Source organism: Sus scrofa, chromosome 6, assembly GCF_054392235.1.
Source record: "Sus scrofa isolate SSC_HxYL_T2T_F1_AM1 chromosome 6, Sscrofa_HxYL_maternal_Yorkshire_Landrace_v2.0, whole genome shotgun sequence".
Lineage (NCBI taxonomy): Eukaryota > Metazoa > Chordata > Mammalia > Artiodactyla > Suidae > Sus > Sus scrofa.
The window spans coordinates 75,673,145-75,685,204 of NC_139388.1; positions in this window are offsets into that span (position 1 = coordinate 75,673,145).

Here is a 12,060-nt window from a genome sequence, read left to right on the forward strand (position 1 = left end):
TAAACTCAGCTTTGCCTTATCAACAAGGTGTATCATTGGGGTGACATTTGGGGAGCCACTCTTTGGCAAGAGTAAGACAAAAACAAAACAGCTAAGGTGTATGTCAGAATTTCCTTCGAGAAAGACAAGTGGCGTGTATCACTTATGTGTAGAATCCTAAAAAAAAAAAGATACAGGAATTCCTGCTATGGTGCAACAGGATTGGCGGTGTCTTGGGAGCGCTAGGATTCAGGTTCGATCCCCAGCCCAGCACAGTGGGTTAAGGATCCGGTGCTGCCACAGCTGCAGCTTACATCACAACTGCAGCGCGGATCTGATCTCTGGCCCTGGAACTCCATACGCCGTGGGATGGCCAAAAAATTAAAAAATAAAAATAAATGAAAATTTTTAAATGATGCAAATCAACTTACGAAACAGAAATAGACTATAGACATAGAAAACAAACGTATGGTGGAGTTCCCGTCGTGGCGCAGTGGTTAACAAATCCAACTAGGAACCATGAGGTTGCGGATTCAGTCCCTGGCCTTGCTCAGTGGGCTAAGGATCTGGTGTTGCCGTGAGCTGTGGTGTAGGTTGCAGATGCAGCTTGGATCCCGAGTTGCTGTGGCTCTGGTGTAGGCTGGTGGCCACAGCTCCGATTCGACCCCTAGCCTGGGAACCTGCATATGCCACAGGAGCGGCCCTAGAAAAGATAAAAAGCCAAAAAAAAAAAAAAAAAAGCAAAAACTTACAGTTACCAAAGGAGAAAGAGGGGAGGCATAAAATGGGAATTTGGGATTAACAGATACAGAATGCAGTATATAAAATAGGTAACCAACAAGGATCTACTGTATGAATACTGTATAGTCATACCTAGTAATAACCTAATGTGGAAAAGACTCTGAAAAAGTCTTATACATGTGTATAAGTGAATCACTTTGCTATACACCTGAAACATTGTAAATCAACCCTACCTCCATAAAAATTAAAAAGAAGTAAATAAAATTTAATTCAATTTTTAAAAAGAACATTTTTCATCAATGATAGGAGTGACTGCTGAATCAGATAACAGTGTTTCAATACTGGAAGAATATTTCCTTAATTTTTTGTGCTATTCACAATGTACTGGCTATAGACAGAGCACGCTTTTAATTTTAATCCGCATTTTTTGCATCATCTCCATCCTTATGTTTAGACAGTCAACAAAACAATAAATCAAACTCTAATTCATAGTTACGGGTTTCTCTGGTGCAAACACTCCCACCATGGTCAATTTCAAGCTACCAATATGAGGTGCCTGAACTCTCAGAGTTGGGATGAGCTGTTCACCTGCACGTCATCATGTAATATTGCTACCAAACAGATACAGTAAATGCAATGTCCCAAACATAAATAGTAAAATACAGCAAAATCCCTAGGAACTGGTGAGTTTACGTATTAGCTTTGTTTTTAATACATCTTATTCATTAGCTTGTATAATTTAACATTTAATGAGGGCTAGGTTTAACACTCAGCTTCTAGGAGTTCCTATTGTGGCTCAACGGTAACGAACCCGACTAGTATCCAGGAGGATGTGGTTTGGATCCCTGCCCTCCCTCAGCGGGTTAAGGATGCAGTGTTGCTATGGCTGTGGTGTAGGCTCCAGCTGCAGCTCCAATTTGACCTCTAAAAAGCAGGGGGAAAAAAGCTTCCAAAGTTACTGCAAAATTGACAACTGACTCTCATAAAGAGGAACTAGCCATTTCCAGCACAGCACTGGGATCCACTACAAAGTGGCACTTGGGAACTTTTGAGGGAGACAGAAATATTCTATAGCTTGACTGTCGCTGTGGCTATAAGACTGTTTATGTTTTTTAAGATAGACAGAACTGTGTGTATAAAAGCAGTCTTTTTCCGTCAGTTATACTTCAATAAGCCTGAAAGAAGGGGGCATTTTGGTAACGCATGAACTTCCCAGAGGCACCACGGAATCAGACCTGGAGGCTGGAAATCACACCCAGGACTAGAGGACAGGCTTCCCTTGTCACTGGATATCGGCATGGCGGTTCACACCACCAAGGTGGTCAGGGATGCCCCAGCCAGGCCCCACCGCCACTATCTCTCCTTCCTGCTCAATGCATCCATCCCGAGCCTGCCCAGTGCCTCCTCCCAATGAGAACCCTGCCTGATTCCCAATCAGAATCTGATTGGTGGAGGTGAGATCACATAGCTCCTCTCTAGGTGCAAGGGAGGAGGCTGGAGAGGGAATTTCTTCCTCTTTCTCTTCTTCTTCTTCTTTTTCCATTTAGCCTTTTAGGACCTATGCCACAGCTCACGGCAACGCCAGATCCTTAACCCACTGAGCGAGGCCAGGGATCGAACCCATGTCCTCATGGATACTAGTCAGGTTCGTTACCCCCTCGCCACAACGGGAACTCCTGGAAAGGGAATTTCTGATTTCTACCTTGTGGAAGCAGGACATGTGTGGGAGGTGCCTTGAATCCAGGAGAGTTCACAGGACATGAAGCAGCCTCGGGGACATGAAAACTATCCCCTATCGTGACTACCAGTTACTGTCACCAGCACATGACCAGGGACACCAGCAACAGTGTCATCCCAGGTATTGTCTTCAGTCTGGTCCTGGCCCTTCTGTGTGAAGCCCACCCAGGCTGCTAGAACCCACGTGGAGACAGGGGTCAGACAGGCTCCTTCTTAGAGAAGCTTGCCACCTGCCCCACGGGACAGTGTGTACTCAGAGGCCACAGGAGGAGAGGAGACGTGGGGGGGCTGCAGAAGCCAGAGGAAGAGGTTCTTGGGGGCTGGGAGGGAAAGGAAGGCTTCTTGGAGAAGAGGGCATTTGAGCTGAGACGAGGGTAGCCGAGGAGGAGGGTACTGCATAGGAGGAGCTGTGTGCGCAAAATGTCATGCCAGGGGGCTTGGCTGGTGCAGAAATGTAAACAGGGCTTCTCAAAATTCTTGACCACAGCTTCAGAATGAGAAATCCTTTTACAGTGTAACCCAAACCTATGTATAAATGAAATAAAAATGTCACAAGGCAGTACCTACCCTACCCCACACAGTGCATTTTGATGTTTTCTACTCTAATCTATCCTGTTTCATTATTTCTTTCAAATGCTCATCATCCTTCATTCAACTGACTTCACAACCTATCTGTGGATCACAGCCTATAGTTTGAAAATCACAGGAGTTCCCTGGTGCCTCAGCAGGTTAAGGATCCAGCGTTGTCACTGCTGTGGCACCGATCCCTGCTGTGGCACGGGTTCCATCCCCGGCCCAGAAACTTCTGCATGCCACAGGTGCAGCAAGAAAAAAAAAAGACAAAAGAAAAAGAAAATCACAGATGCAGGCATCATAGGTCTCAGGGAAGAAGCAGAGATGGGGCTGCAGAAGGCCTTGAACACCAGATCACAGAGTTTGGACTTTGCCCTCTAGATTCAGAGTCCAGAGGTCATGTACAGAGCTGTGATTTGAAATGATCAATATCCATCATCCATCAGTCTTTAAAATACACACACATTTGACCCAGCAATTCTACATCTAGGAATGCAGCCTAGAGGAATAGCCACCAAGGAGCTCAGAGAGGCACAAATGAGGGTGTTTGATGTCACACGGCTTCTCATGCAAAAACTGGAAGCAACTGCATGTGGAAAACCACTCAGCCCTTCGAAGGAATGAAGTCAGTCTCTATGGAAGAGAGCGCTCCTGGGCACTTGCAAGGGGAGACAAAACCGAATCACAGAGTCAGTTTTGCATAAAACCCTCTTGTACATGTTTAGGCACCTTTACACGTGTGGATGACTTTTTAAAATATTTACTTATTCATTTAGTTTTGGCCGCATCCACCGCAAGCGGATGTTCCCGGGCCAGGGACAGAACCCAAGCCATCCAATGTGACAACACTGGATCCTTAATATTTACAGAATAGAAACAGATGCACAGACATGGTGACCTAACTTGCGATTGTCAAGGGGGAGAGCGGAGGGCGTGGGACAGACGCGGAGTTTGGGGTTCGTAGATGCAAGCGATGACATTTCGAACGGATAAGCAATGACACCCTGCTGCACAGCACAGGGACCTCTAGCCAATCACTTGTGATAGAACATGATGGAAAATAATATGAGAAAAAGAATGTGTGTATATGGATAACTGGGTTACTTTGCTGTACAGCAGAAATGGACAGAACATTGTAAATCAACTATAACAAAAAAAAATGTTTAAAAAAGAAAAAACAGAATGGATAGGCAATGAGGTCCTACTGGGGATCTCTATCCAATCACTTGTGATAGAACATGATGGAAGATAATATGAGAAAAAGAACATATATATGGGTATAGGCATGACTGGGTCACTTTGCTGAACAGCAGAAATTGACACAACATTGTAAATCAACTATAATTTTTAAAAAAAGAAAGAAAAAAAAGGAAGTTCTGGAAATGGATGGTGATGATGGTTGTAAATCACTGTGAATGTACTTAACGCCACTGGGCTGTACTCTTAAAAATGGTTGCAGTGGGGAGTTCCCGTCGTGGTACAGCGGAAACGAATGTGACTAGGAACCATGAGGCTGCGGGTTTGATCCCTGACCTCGATCAGTAGGCTAAGGATCCAGCGTTGCCATGAGCTGTGGTGTAGGTCACAGACGCAGCTGGAATCTGGCGTGGCTGTGGCTGTGGTATAGGCTGGCAACTGTAGCTCTGATTCGACCCCTCGCCTGGGAACCTCCGTATGCCATGGGTGTGGCCCTGAAAAAAAAAAAAAAAAGGTTAAAATGGTTAATTTTATGTTATATTTTACCACACACAGACACACACACACACACACACACACACACACACACACACAGATTTAGAAGGCCCTACACCAGACCTACAGGGGTTGCCTTGGGAGGGGAGTGAACAGGGCTCGTGCAGGGAAGGGGGTCTTGCACTCTTTACTCTCTTGCACTCAGAAACTCGTTTTTGCACCCTGTGTAAGCTTGGCAATGAGCGCTTATTCTTGAATAACTTGCACGATTTTTTAAAAAAATCAATCAAAGGATTTCCCTGATGGCTTGGCAGTTAAGGATTCAGTATTGTCATTGCTGTAGTACAGGTTCAATCCCTGGTCTGGGAACTTCTGCCTGCCATGGGCGCAGCCAAAAATTAAAAAGTAAAAAATGAAAACCAATTGAAAAAAAGATGTATATAAGTTTATATGTGTTTTTATAGGTATATAAAGTCCAAACGACCCTAAGAGGAGAGAGGGTTAGAGGGCAGACATGAGGGAGGGTTTATGGTGCGGCAAGGCCTGGAAGTGACTGAGGGTATAGCCAAAGGGGTTACCTAATTGTTGGTTTGGCCATACCAACCATTAGGACCAATGCTGAGTGCCGGGGGATGTCTGAGGGGCTCAGTGGAAGAGGCAGTTCCACTGCAGGAAACATCAGGAGCTCTGGAATCCAGAGAGCTTAATCCAACCAGAGAATCAGGGAGGGCTTCCTGGGAGAGGTGGCTGGAGTAGGAGCCTGGACTATGAGTACCAGGGCTGAGCCGTAGCAGCAGGAGATTCAGAAGAAGCATCCTCTGCATCCCAGAGCCCAGACCCCCAAGCATCCCCTGATCTGGAGGTCGAGGGATGTCTGGGCTGGGGGCTGTTGGTCCCACCACCACCACTCACCTGGTTCCTGCCCAGTCCCCTCCCCAGAGACTGGCTGTGGGGCAGTATGGGAGCAGTTAGGCAAATCACCTCCAGGGTGTAGCTCTCATTACTGTTCAGTGACTGGCGGCTGCAGAACCACTCTGGCCTGGGTGGGGGTGGGAACAGATGCCTTGCTCCCTCCTCTCCTCCCCGCCCACCCCCCACCAAGAGCCCCCAACCCTAATCACATCTGGTTTACATCGGCCCCGTTTGGTTCCAATTGTCTCACTTCCTGCTACTGTCTCTGGGCACCCCAACCCCCGCCCCCATCTATGGGGACAACCCCTCCCCTTCCCTCAGCCATCAGCAAGTCCTGCACAGGGGGGTCCCCCACAGCCTGTGGATCTCCCTTATGTCATTGCCCCCACAACGTGCCTCCTGACCATTATTCCAGGCTTCCCTGGCTCGGGTATTCCCTGCCGGCATCCTTCTAGGTCTGGCCCAGGCATCTCGGAACCCCACTATCTCTTTTGCCTGGTCCCCCTCACCTCCTGGGAAGGGGCCTCCTGTGTCAGAGACTGTGCTGGGCTCCTTTGTCCCCTCACCCTGCCTGGCCTGAGAGGTGCTTGGTAAGAGTGAGCCAGAGAAGGCTCATTCACCTGGAGAATGCTTCTCTCCAAGATTGTTCTAAAGCCACTTCCAGGGGCAGCTGGACCTCAGGGACAGAGAGCTGGGGTAGGGCGGGGTGGGGGTACCAGGGACAAAGAGATGATGGGGCAGGAGAAGAGGGAGGATCACTGGTCCTGGGGAGCAGGTGCTCCAAGCACCCACCCAGGTGGAACCCCAGAAGTAATTTGGAGGGAAAGTCAGAGTTCCCTTTGCTTCCACCTCTGGGATCAGCCGGGAGTAGGGCCCTCTCTCCAGTGCAGGACGGTGCCCTGGTCATACATGCTCTGTAGCATTTGTCCCAAATTATCACTAATCCATAACACGCTGCCCTTTCCGTAAGCCAAGCCCTCCAAGTGTGTTAACCCCTTCAGGCCTCTCGGCGGCCCCAGGAAGAGGCGTCCTCACCATCATCATAATCTCCACTTTACGGAAGACAAAGCCGAGGTGCTAAGAGGTTAAGCAACCAGCCCAAGGTCACACAACTGCTAAATAGTGAGGCCAGGATCTGGGCCCGGGAGCCTCTTAATCTCAGAGGCCGGAGTCCCCCAGGGAGCTCCCAGCTGGCCTGGAGGGCCAGGAGCCCCTGGAGGGCAGAACCTGGGGGCAGTGTTCCTCTCTGCCTCCCCTGCAGCCAGCGCTAGACAGTCCCTCTTTCATTCATTCCCTAGAATTTTTACTGAGCACAACCAGGCAGTCACGTGCCAAAATCCCTTGGAATTTCGGGTCCCTCATCTGTAAAATGTATATCATCTGAGCAGAGGGCAAGCAGGTAATTTTAAATCTCCTAGTAGCCCCAAGGAAAGGAGTAAAAAGTAACAGGAGAAATTCATTTTTTTGTCTTTTTTTTTTTTTTTTTCAACTTCAGGGCTGCACCTGCGGCATATGGAAGTTTCCAGGCTGGGGGTTGAATCGGAGCTGCAGCTGCAAGCCTAGGCCAGAGCCACAGCAAGGCCAGATCCGAGCTGCATCTGTGACCTACACCACAGCTCACAGCAACACCGGATCCTTAACCCACTGAGCGAGGCCAGGGATCGAACCTGCGTCCTCATGGATGCTAGTCGAATTCATTTCTGCTGAGCCACAACAGGTACTCCTGAAATAGACTTTAATAGCATGCTTTTGAACTCAGGACTGCTGAAAGACTCTTGTTTCAGCAGGGAATCAACATGAAAGTGATCGACAGGATACCTGCCGTGTTTTTGTCCATACTGGCTCCCAGGAAGTCCCAGGTGTACCCCTTCTGGCCCATCTTCCTTTGGAAGAGCCACATGTCCCATGCTCAGTAGCCACATGTGGCCATCGCACTGGACAGCATGGCTCCAGATTAGAAGGTTCTATAGAGATCAGCGGGCACAACGGCTGCGTAAGCCTCCAGCTCATAGTCTGGCCCACGGTGGGAACAGGTGCGGGGGTCCCAGCCCCTTCCTCCCCTCAGCCTGGCAGAGCCTCGCCTTTCCCTATGTGAGGCCAGGAGTTGAGGCCCCTCTGGGGCGCCCCTGGGACTGAGGCGCTGCTGGCTTTCCGGAAAGGAGCTGGAGGAGGGGGAAAGCAGTCTGGGGCCTCGAGGAGGGAGCTGCCGGCTGGCACGGGGACAGAGTTTGTTTGCACCTCTTTGAAGCTGAGAGATGAAAGCAGGGCCCACATGGCTGCTTTGATTCCCTCCTCCCTGGGCCCTTGCAGCTGTAGCCGAGCCAGCCCCAGCCCCTCACTGCCCCAGGGGGACCAGGGGAGGCCCTAGGCCGAGGGCACTTCTCCCCTGGGTGGCTTGAGGGGTAAGCAGAGGGGCACCCTCCATCCTGGGGATCTACCCTCCCGTAGGCAGGAGTTCCCATCGTGGCTCAGCAATAACCAACCCAACTAGTATCCACAAGGATGTGGGTTCAATTCCTGGCCTCGCTCAGTGGGTTAGGGATCCAGTGTTGGGTGTGGGTCGCAAACTCACCTCAGATCTGGCGCTGTTGTGGCTGTGGCGTAGGCTGGCAGCTACAGCTCCGATTCGACCCCTAGCCCAGGAACTTCCATATGCTGCAAGTACAGCCCTAAAAAGGCAAAAATAATAATAATAATAATAACCCTCCCATAAGCAGACCCAACCAAAAGGGAGAGTGACATCTTCCCTGGAAAAGAAGGAGCAGGTGTGATGTGTGGATGTGGGGAACCTGCACAATGCCCCCTCTGCTAATGCCCCCGAGTCCACCATTGGTGCACCAGCCTTACCGATAAACACAGCGTGGTGGTTGACAGTTGGCTGGATCGCTTTACCTCTCTAAGCCTCTTTTTTTTTTTTGACCCCAGCATGCGGAAGGTCCCAGGCCAGGCATCGAACCCACGCCACAGCAGTGACAACACTGGATCCTTAACCCACTGGCCATCAGGGGACCCCTCTCTAAGCCTCTTTAAATCAACAACCATTTACTGAGGGCCTACTGTGTGCCAGGCACTGTTCTAGGTGCCCTCCTAGCGTGTGACACAGAACCGATGGGAGGAAACGATGCGTGTAAGGTGCTTGGGATGCTGACTGGCACTTGGAACTTGCTCCGTGTACCAACCATCACCATCCGCCTCCTCCTCGAGGAGCTGCATCCGCAGGGTCTCTTAGCCACTCCCAGCGCGGAAGGAAGAGAACCAGCTGATGGAATTGCGCCCCACCCCCACGCCCACCCCCAGGCCAATCTCTGCTTTGGCCTAGGCTCTCCTGCCTCCTCTCTCCTAGGTCCCCTGGGGGCAGCCACTGGTCTGGGGGGAAGCAGGACCGCTGACCTTGCCCGCTGTTGCCTGTGGCCCAAGAATGGCAGCTCAGACAGAGCTAAGCTGGGGGGGGCCTCCGGGCCATAGTGAACACACAACCACATCCGGGACCCTGGGACCCCTCCCCCGCCCAGGCCTGCGGAGCCTGCAGACCCCTCCTCAAGGCCCTGGGGCAGCAGCACCACTTTGGAGAAGCAGGGGTCAGGGCATCTGCTCTATCAGGGTGTGGCTTCGTCCATCCCAGAACCCACACAGTCCTGGCAGCGTGAAACGGGGGTCTTAGACCCTCAGCCGTGCCCACACAGCCTCTGGAGCCTCCCAGCCACCCCACCTCGGAGGAAGAACCACCTTTGTCCTCCTCCTTCTGGCACAGGCTGCTGGCTGCCTGTCCTGGTCACAGTGGTCTTGCAGGCACATTGCTTGTTCACACTGCTCAGTACACAGTGCGAAAGGGGGGGGTGTGTAAGCCCCTCAGGAGCCTGCCCCTCCACACTTGGTCCTCTCCTTCTTGACATCTGGCTTGCCTCTCCTAGGTCAGGGAGGAGAGGTGGTGGAGCCAGGGCTGCAGACAGGAGCAAAGCGGGTAAGACCCAGGCCCACTGGGTTTGCAGGCACGCAGTTGCCAGCCCTTCCCAGATGCATCCGTGACCCTCATATGGGGCTGTCCATATTTCACAGAAGGGGAGATCGAGCCTCTTCCACAGTCACACACTTAGGAGGGAGGGCAGCCCAGAATTGGAGCCGGGTCGGATTGATTCCAAAATTTTCAGGTTTTTTGTCTTTATAGGGCCACACCCGAGGCATATGGAAGTTCCCAGGGCTGGGGGTCAAATCAGAGCTGTAGCTGTGGCCTACACCACAGCCACAGCAACGCAAGATCTGAGCAACATCTACAACCTACACCACAGCTCAGGGCAACACTGGATCCTTAACCCATTGAGCAAGGCCTGGGTTCAAACCTGCATCCTCATGGATACTAGTTGGGTTCATTACCACTGAGCCACGACGGAAACTCCAGTTCCAAAATTTGTGTTCTTTTCACTCAACCACACTGCCGAGGAACTCAGTCCCCTCCTCAGTGAGTTCAGAGCAGCCCAGGTAATTCCTCCAAAGCCTGGAGCTCCACAGCTGAGAAGCCTGCCCTGTAGACAGATATGATGCAGCAGGAGGAATGCTGGCCTGGGAGACGGAGTCCCAGAAGCCCTGGCACCCTCCAGGTAGGTCACCTCACCTTCATCTTCTCTTGCAGGGATTTCCCAAAGCATACAGGGTGGCAGGGTGATTTTAGCTGGTGCATAGCCTTTTCTTCTTCTTTTAGTTGTTATAGATTTGTTTTTTTTTTGTGTTAGACCAGAGAGGGGTAACTAGCCCATCCAACTCACAAGGTCATGGGCATTTTTGCTTAGGCAGTGTCTCAGTACGTGAAAAAGGTGCGTTGACTTAAGGGATGACATTGAAACAAGTAAAAACGCTCATGGTTGGAGGATGCGGCGTAGCAGCTGCCCACGCGTGGACGTACGAGGTGGGACAAAGACCAGCATCCGCTAAGGGGGACACCGGGCGGCTGGGGGTCTGGAAGCAGGGTGCCCTGGCCCCACTGGCTGGGGCGAACCCCATGGAGGCTTGGACAGGAGAGAAGGAAGCAGGCCAAGGGCGGGAAGAGGGAGAGAGGCCCGTGGGGCTCCAGGGCCCACCCGGCCGACCGGGCCGTCTGCATCCAGCGGGGCCTCTGAGCCTGGAGGCCACATTGCCGCCTCCCCTCCCCAGGCCACGCCGTCCACAGCTGCCTGATGTAAGACACACATGTTTTGACTGAAGCTGCTCTCCCCCCACCTCCTGAAAAACGCCAACATTAAAGGGAGCGTAGCTTTGTAAAACTGAAACTGTAAAACGCTTCTGAAACCCGGCCCGGGGGATTAAAGAAACCACATGAAAAGGGATTTGGGACGACCTGGACCCTGACTTCCTGTTCAGAAGTTCGCTCACCATGTGCCTCCCACCCGGCCGGCGGTGTGCAGCGAGGAGGAGGAGGAGACAAGAGGAAGGCCAGGGCCAGCGAGGGCCTCTGGGGGCCTCTGGGAGTCCAGGGCTTCCGAGGGTCCAAGGCCTGACAGCCTCAGCTGTGGCCCTCCCAGGCCTCTGATCTCTAGGGGCTCTGGAGCAGAAGGTGCCCCATGGCCCCTGACCTTGGGGTTCCCCCCACCTTGTAGTAACAGAGGGGTCAGGAGAGCACACGAGACCACAGCCAACCTCCATCCACCTCCCGGCCTCTGCCAGTCTCCTCTGCTGCTCCCAACCAGGTCCTCACTGGCTCTGGATCCTGGAGATGCAGCAGGTGTTTGGACCCCAGCTCAGCCTCCCTTCCAATCAAGGGTAAGAGCTCCCCCACCTTGCTGCCCCCAGCCCAGGTTCTAATCCCAGCTCTGTCCTTCCTCCCTGTGGGATGCCGGAGGTGGCCACGTCCTTCCCCATGTCAGTGAGCAGCATGAGGGCAGAACAAGCAATGCGCGTACAAGGATGCTGTGGTGCAAAGGTGGTGCAAAGGTGGACCTCTTCCCTGCTCTTACAAGACTGTGACTGGACGTCCCCCACTGGTCCCCCTCTTGCTACATGACCTTGGGCAAGTCTGATCCCCTCTCTGGGCTCAGGATCCTCATTCCTGGGGAAAAAAAAAAAGAGAGAGAGAGAACAGGATGGGCTGGGTCAGAGGAGAAGCCTGGTCTCCAGACACACACACACACACACACACACACACACACACACACATGCACACATCATACTCACCTCCATGTGGATACACACTCAGCCCCCTTATGCACACAGACACACATCACAGGCCACTTGGGGGCCACCCCCACCCCCAGCTTCATTATCGACCTCCTTCCCTTATGTAAACTCGCCGTGCCCTCCAGTGTCCCCCGCAATCACTTACCTAATATTAGGATATTAAAAAATATGGCAAGATTTTAAGAGACTTATTAAAATGCAATTAGCAGCGTGTACGACTTAAGCAGGGAGATTATTTTTAAAAATGACTTGATTGTGCGG